The 8584-nt window shown below is 44.1% G+C and overlaps 2 pseudogenes; both read left to right on the top strand.

The window, feature by feature from the left end:
- On the top strand, window positions 893–1931 carry Gm9141 (predicted gene 9141; annotated as a pseudogene).
- Window positions 6567–7664, top strand: Gm4982 (predicted gene 4982; annotated as a pseudogene).

Here is an 8584-nt window from a genome sequence, read left to right as displayed (position 1 = left end):
TCTTTGATATCTCTCCAATATATGCTGCAGCCCTTGGAAAGCAGCAAAATCTCTCCCTTTTCAGGACTAGCAGAGAAAGCATGGCAGTCCAAGTCTATAAAGGACAGAACTCATCAGGGGAGAATGCAGAGTAAGAGGTGATTCCTGCCAATTAAAGTGATTGAATTGAGAAGCATTTAGAATATCCCTAAACCACACCCTTAAATGGCTCTTGAAAAGGATTTCCAATGAGGATTTCCTGAGGTAAAGTACAAGATCACTAACCAAATTGGGCAGAGTCATCATAAGCTTGGTGGTTCTGATTAGAATAACACAAAGGAAAGAAGAAGAGCACCTTCATAGTTTTGGGGCTCTGCTTCCTGCCCACCATATAGAACCATATAGGAGCTCTGCCACATTCCCTCCAGTTTGTGAACACTCAGACTTCTGACCAGTTAAGGAAAACACCCCTTCTCTGATCATTTTTAAGGCAGGAATCAGTGTAAGACAAGCACAAGGGTAAATAAGCAATCTCTGTGCAGAGATTCACATGATCACTTTATTTATGGAAGACTGACCCTAGCAAGCAAAGTAAACTGGTGATAGCTATTCTTCTTGTGCTACTACCTATGGACCTAAGTACCATAAAAAACTTGAGGGCATGCGTTTTTTTTGTTTGTTTGTTTGTTTGTTTTTTTAGATAGATCCAATTAAAAACCAGACTGGCGCTGGTGAGATGGCTCAGCGGGTTGGCTCAGCAGGTAAGAGCACTGACTGCTCTTCGGAAGGTCCTGAGTTCAAATCCTAGCAACCACATGGTGGCTCACAAACACCCATAATGAGATCTAACGCCCTCTTCTGGTGTGTCTGAAGTCAGTCAGTTACAGTGTACTTATGTATAATAATAAATAAATCATTTTGCATGGGGGGAATTAGGAGAAAGATTAAAAGCCCAGTGTTCTCCTTAGAGGCCAATGAGGAAGTGGCCTGGTGTTTGAGAGTACACCCAAATGGGTTTGATGAAGAAAGCAAAGATTACCTGTCAGTTTACCTGGTGTTGGTCAACTGCCCAAAGAGACAAGTTAGGGCAAAGTTTGAATTCTGGATCAAAAATTCCCAAGGAGAGAAATACCAATATACACAGAGCTTGAATGTCCCTAGCTTTCAGAGAAAGCAAAACTGGGGATTCAGTAAGTTCATCCTTCGAGATTCCCTCCTCTCCCATCGGAATTGGCTTCTACCTAAAGACAAGCTCACCCTCTGCTGCAAGGTGAGCATAGTAGGAGCCATCTTAAACGTGCCTGGACAGAACATGATACCTGCAATCAAGGATCCAAGACACATGTTGACAGATGACCTAGGCAAGCTGTGGGAGAATCCCCTCTTCACAGACTGCTCCCTGTTGGTAGCTGGCCATGAATTCAGGGCTCACAAAGCCATCCTAGCAGCTCGCTCTCCAGTTTTCAGAGCCATGTTTGAACATCAAATGGAGGAGAGACTAGCAAACTGCTTTGAGATCCAGGAGCTGGATTTTCAAGTCTTTAAGGAGATGATGGACTTCATCTACACTGGGAAGGCTCCAACCCTCCATAGCCACTCCATGGCCTGTGATGTGCTGGCAGCTGCTGACAAGTATGGCCTTGAGGGCTTGAAGGTCATATGTGAGGATTCCCTCTGCAGGAACCTCTCTGTGGAGAATGCTGCACACACTCTCATCGTGGCTGACCTCCACAGCACAGAGCAGCTGAAGACTCGGGCTCTCTCCATTTCATTGCAGTTCATGCTTCTGAGGTCTCTAAAAGCTCCGGGTGGAAGTCAATGGTGGAGTCCCATCCCCACTTGGTGGATGAAAGATTCCACTCCCTGGCTTCTGCACAGAGTGTTTTCTTAGAATCATCATTCAAACGCCTTAAGGGATTTTAGGAGCTAGACAGATATGACCAACACCTCTCTTCCAAAATCAACAACCAGTCTCATCTATAGAACTATGTCATAACACCAGCTGTAGCCTTACTTTCTGCCTGCGTGCATCTCCTTCGAGTCCCAGAGACAATTCTTTTTTAAGATCCCACAGGCTAACTCATTGCTGTATTCTAGAGCCTAACTCCAGAACACACTCACTGATAACTCACTGTCCAATCCTGAGGGGAAGCATGGAAGATGCCTGTAGATCTTCCCTTCTCCTTCACTTCTTGTAAAACCACAACTACCAGTCTAATCCCCAACTCTATAGAATCTTTCTGGTCTGACCACTTTTCTTTTTTTTTTTGTTTGTTTGTTTGTTTTTTGTTTTTTCCCAGACAGGGTTTCTCTGTGTAGCCCTGGCTGTCCTGGAACTCCCTCTGTAGACTGGGCTGGCCTTGAACTCAGAAATCTGCCTGCCTCTGCTTCCCAAGTGCTGGGATTAAAGGCATGCACCACCACCGCCTGGCCTGACCACCTTTCACTGTGTTGCTGAATTCCAAGGAGACAATGTAAGCAGATTCTGATGGAATTTCCTCCCTCCTGTGAACCCCTCAGACTTCTAACCTATCTCCATTCCTTTTTTTTTTAAATTTTTAATTAGGTATTTTCTTCATTTACATTTCCAGTGCTATCCAAAAAGTCCCCCATACCCTCGGCCCCCACTCCCCTACCCACCCACTCCCACTTCTTGGCCCTGGCATTCCCCTGTACTGAGGCATATAAAGTTTGCACGACGAATGGGCCTCTCTTTCCACTGATGGCCTACTAGGCCATCCTCTGCTACATATGCAACTATCTTACACGCGTTTGCGACCAGCCAGGAAAGACGCAACAAACCGGAATCTTCTGCGGCAAAAGCTTTATTGCTTACATCTTCAGGAGCAAGCGCAAGAATGGCGAAACCCCGTCCCTTTTAAGGAGAATTATCCTCCTCCTAGGACGTGTCACTCCCTGATTGGCTGCAGCCCATTGGCCGAGTTGTCATCAAGGGGAAGGCAGAGCACATGGAGTGGAGAACTACCCTTGGCACATGTGCAGATTATTTGTTTACCACTTAGAACTCAGGATGTCAGCGCTATCTTGTAACGGCGAATGTGAGGGCGGCTCCCCACACAACTAGAGACACAGCTCTGGCAGGTACTAGTTAATTTATATTGTTGTTCCTCCTATAGGGTTGCAGATCCCTTTAGCTCCTTGGATACTTTCTCTAGCTCCTTCATTAGAGGCCCTGTGTTCCATCTAATAGATGATTGTGAGCATCTACTTCTGTATTTGCCAGGCATTGGTATACTCTCACAAGAGAAAGTTATGACCAGGCGTGGTGGCCCACGCCTTTAATCTCAGCACTTGGGAGGCAGAGGCAGGCAGATTTCTGAGTTTGAGGCCAGCCTTGTCTACAAAGTGAGTTCCAAGACAGCCAGGGCTATACAGAGAAACCCTGTCTTGAAAAACAAAAACAAAGAAAAAAAAAAAGAGAGAGAGCTATGTCAGGGTCCTGTCAGCAAAATCTTTCTGGTGTCTGGGTTTGGTGCTTTATATGGGATGGATCTCTGGGTGGGGCAGTCTCTGGATGGTCCTTCCATCTCAGCTCTGAACTTAGTCTCTGTAACTCCTTCCATTGATATTTTGTTCCCCATTCTAAGACGGAGCGAAGTTTCTACACTTTGGTCTTCCTTCTTCTTGAGTTTCATGTGCTTGGCAAATTGTATGTTGGATATTCTAAGTTTCTGGGCTAATATCTGATTACTAGTGAGTGCATATCATGTGTGTTCTTTTGTGATTGGGTTACCTCACTCAGGATGATATCCTCCAGATGCATACATTTGCCTAAGAATTTCATGAATTAATTGTTTTTAATTGCTGTGTAGTACCATATTGTATAAATGTACCACATTTTCTGTATCCATTCCTCTGTTGAAACACATCTTGGTTCTTTCCATCTTCTGGCTATTCTAAATAAGGCTGCTATAAACATAGTGGAGCATGTGCCCTAGTGATCCTAAAAATTCCACCAGAGAATGCCTAAACCTGATAAACAGCTTCAGTGAGGTAGCTGGATATAAAATAAACTCAAATCAGTGGCCTTTCTCTACACAAAGGATAAACAGGCTGAGAAAGAAATTAGGGAAACAACATCCTTCATAATAGTCACAAATAATACTAACTCTAAGGAAGTGAAAGATCTGTGTGATAAGAACTTTAAGTCTCTGAAGAAAGAAATCAAAGATCTCAGAAGATGGAAAGATCTCCCATGCTCATGGATTGGCAGGATCAATATAGTAAAAATGGCTATCTTGCTGAAAGCAATCTACAGATTCAATGCAATCCTCATCAAAATTTCAACTCAATTCTTCACCGAGTTAGAAAGGGCAATTTGCAAATTCATCTGGAATAACAAAAATCCTAGGATAGCAAAAACTATTCTCAACCATAAAAGAACTTCTGGTGGAATCACCCATCCCTGACCTCAAGCTGTACTACAGAGCCATTGTGATAAAAACTGCATGGTACTGGTACAGTGACAGACAGGTAGATTTGAAGACCCAGAAATGAAACCACGCACCTGTGACCACTTTAACTTTTTTACTGTTGTAGATCTTTAAATTAATATTAAAATTATTATTTACCAAGGCAGGATAGACATAGGAAACCCTAAGTCATTATGTTCTAAGATGGGAAGGCAGTGAGGCAGGAATTGTCCATAAAAAAGATTGTGGGTGGGTATGGGACTGTCATTAACTAAGATGGCCCTGAAGATACAGTCATTCATGTGACCTCCCTTAGCTAAAATGGCACTGAAGCAATAGCATAGAAAAACCTTATCTGCCCATAGAAAAAATGGCAGACACTCACAAGATTGCCCCAAACCAAGGTGGTGCTGAAGCTACAGCTCTGCCTGGAGGAATGTCACATGTTTGTTATATCTTGGAATGGCAGAAATAATTGTTTATCAGCAGATAAAAACATTAAAAAGACAAACATACAAATGGACACATTTTGTTTGATGGACAAGAGGTCACTGCTTTCTCCATAGTCAGCCTCTGTTACTGTAGCCAGAGCAGTGGGTCTGATCTACTCATTGAGCAGGTCAGCTGTTACACCTGGTTTAGAACTGATACAGAAGAGAATGGAAAGAAACCAGAGAGTTGACAGTGGTGGTGGTGGTGGGGGAGGGGGCCCAGGAGCACAGAAGCATAGGCAGAACTCAAACTGGTGTGAGCAGGGCATAAGTGGGGCAGGGTAAGAGAGCAAGCACCTGGGGTGGTGCAGGGAGTAAGAGGCAGGTCCTGCATCTGTGCTCTGTCTATCTGCAACTCTGCTCTAGCACAGCATGTTTTATGCCCTGTGGTTTTGGGTCAGGCAGGGAGTAAACATGCAATGGAGAAAGCAGAGAGAGGAGGCTAACCTCAGCCACAGGGGCAATGTCAGAATCAAGGGGGAACACTGTTTCCTCAGTGGTTATCATACCAAAATCCAGGCAGTCTTGTCACTGCCTGTATGCAGGAGGGAGAGCAAAGAAGTAAAATGGCAAGATATAGAGGTGGTGGGAGGGGACCCTGCATAGAAATCTTTCCATTTATCTGGATGGCTAGTGAGAGACTTGTAAAAAAAATTTAAGTGTCCTTAAACAGCAATGATGAGTCATTGCTTAGTGGATATTGGGGCCAAATGTAGCCTGTGAATTCGGAAGCCTTAAAGAGTGGGAGGCATCTCAGTAAGGATCCTGGGAGTGGCTGCAAAGGCATATCCTTTCTGGGTGAGAGTGGAAGCATCCTGAGGATAAGTTAACTAAAATAACAGGAGGGACAGATCACAATGATTTCAAGTAGTCAATTGGGGTCTGAGCTCAGGCCAGTACCTGAGTGGGTAGAGAGATGAAGAATGGTTTACCCAGGCCTGGGGTTTCTCAGCAGTGAGAAAAGAAAAAGACACAGAGGAGAGAGGAAATCTCACCCAAGGGAAAATGTCCTAAAATGAGGACTCAGCAAAAAGGACAATCATAAAGACCGGGACTGTCTCCATCCACAATGATACTACAGGGTGGCTGGGAGTTCAACAGCCCTCCCTTGGAACCAGGAGATATTTACACTCACCAGTGTGGGAGAGGGAGCTTACCCATTTGCTGGTGTTTGGATGGAGAGTTCTAGTGAGTGGTGTGTTGGATGGAAACTTCATGTGGCAATGAATATATTAACCTGCAATTTTTCAAATCCGAGTCACAACATCAGTGTTAGAAAATGAAATCCAGGATATTTTTGCTATAGCCAGGTATGGTGAGGTAGGGAGTGGTACTGTGGTGGATACATGCTGAGGCATCCCTTCCCCCTGAAGCAATATGACAGGATTAGTATAGATTTTGTTTAGAGCATGGGGAGGAGAGTTGTGTAGGGTGAGAAGTCAGGAGAGGCAGAGAAAGTCAGACCGAAAAAGAAGAAAGAGAGAGAGAGAGAGAGAGAGAGAGAGAGAGAGAGAGAGAGAGAGAGAGAGAGAGAGGGAATCTAAAAGAAATTCAATCTAAAATCTAAAGTATACCTATAATTGTATCCAACAGGAGGAAGAATAAATAACTTCTAGTTCTTCTTCTCAGACCAACTTTAACCTCCAAACTATCGCCAGCAGAAATGGCAGGGGACTTGGAATTCAAGAGCTGGGGCTACACACAGATCAATGTCCAGAAATTCTGCTATAATTGGACCATTAGCAACTTTTCATTTTGCATGGGGGTACATCAGAAAAGTATTACAAGCCCAGTGTTCTCATTAGAGGCCAGTAAGGAAGTGGCATGGTGTTTGAGGTTGTACCCAAATGGGGTTGATGAAGAAAGCAAAGATTACCTGTCAGTTTATCTGGAGTTGCTCAGCGCTCTGGAGAGCCCAATTCTGGCAAAGTTCGAGTTCTGGATCATAAATTCCCAAGGAGAGAAATATCAAAGTAGGAAGATCTCCAATGTCCAATGCTTTCTGCAATACGAACACAGGGGATTAAAAAAGTTTCTCCTTCGAGGTCTTCTCCTCTCCCATATGAATTGGTTTCTCCCTGAAGACCAGTTCACCATATGCTGCAAGGTGAGCATAGTTGGAACCATATTTGACATGCCTGGACAGAAGAGGATACCTGCAATCAAGGACCCAAGGCACATGTTGACAGATGATCTAGGGGAGCTATGGGAGAATTCCCTCTTCACAGATTGCTGCCTGCTGGTAGCTGGCCATGAATTCAAGGCTCACAAGGCAATCCTAGCAGCTCGCTCTCCAGTTTTCAGAGCCATGTTTGAAAATGAAATGAAGGAGAGTCTAAAGAACCCCATTGAGATCATGGACCTGGATCTTGATGTCTTTAAGGAGATGATGGGTTTCATCTACACAGGGAAGGCACCACACCTCCACAGCCACTCCATGGCCTGTGATGTGCTGCCAGCTGCTGACAAGTATGGCCTGGTGGGCCTGAAGGTCCTGTGTGAGGATGTCCTCTGCAGGAGCCTCTCTGTGAAGAATGCTGCACACACTCTCATCCTGGCTGACCTCAACAGCACAGAGAAGCTGAAGAGTCAGGCCCTGGGTTTCATTGCCATTCATGCCTGTGAGGTTTCTGAGACCTCAGAGTGGAAGTCAATGTGGAAGTCCCATCCCCACTTGGTGGCTGAAGCATTCCACTCCCTGGCTTCTGCAAAGTGTTCTTTCTTGGAGCCAAATGTGGTCTTAGAATCTAGCCAGCTATGATCTACATCTTTCTTCCAGCAGCAACAGCAACAACAACAACAACAACAAACAACAACAAACAACAGCAACAATAACAACCAGTGTTACCAATGACTTCTGGTTAGACAATCATGTTGTGGAAGAATTTACAGTGAATCTGGGGACATGCAGCATGGTAAATGAGGATTTAAATCATCTATAATATGTTAAAATAGTGGGGGCGGGTGGGAAGGGCAGCACTACAGTCTGGGATACTCTACCTGCCATCTATACTTTTGATGTTCTTGTTTGATGTCTTGCAAACTGGGATTCAATTTAGGTGCTGGCCCTAAGCATGGGCCAACTGAGCTTCTTTGAAGAAACATATCTGCATTGGACTGAGCAGAATAGATGACCGTGGTCAAAGGAAAGGAAAAATCAAACATGAGTGTTTACTCATTACGGAAGGAAAGACAGTGTAGAGTTTCTTTTTAAAGACTCAGTTTGTGGGAACTCAGCTGCAAAAGCAATTACTGCTCTCTCAGAGAACTCTGTTTAATTCCCAGCACACATGGAAGAATTTTCAACCACTTGTAACTGGTTATTCAGAGGACCTGAAGCCCTCTTCTGGTCTCCATGGCCACAAACATCTCTGTAGACAAAACCTTAACCAAATAATATTTAATATGAATAAAACTTTTGAAGTCAGTCTAGATTCCAGATCTGTTTGTTAAGATAAGTAACGTGTAGTCCAAACAGCCAAGCTTAGTGTGGATGTTTTTGCAGAACTCTTATTGTGCCACGAGTAGTAGAAACTCATTGTGTTTTTTCTTGGAATTTAATCTTGGCAAATGAGAACTCCATTATCATGCTCTTATGACAACTGAGAAGAGCAGGCCAAAGTGGAGGAAGTCTACACCTTCTGGGAGAGAAATGTTTGTGGGTCAACACATGCAAAAATC

Source organism: Mus musculus, chromosome 3 (genome assembly GCF_000001635.26).
Source record: "Mus musculus strain C57BL/6J chromosome 3, GRCm38.p6 C57BL/6J".
Taxonomy (NCBI): Eukaryota; Metazoa; Chordata; class Mammalia; order Rodentia; family Muridae; genus Mus; species Mus musculus.
The sequence above is the reverse complement of the archived record's forward strand: the minus strand, read 5'-3'. Positions and strand labels throughout refer to the sequence as shown.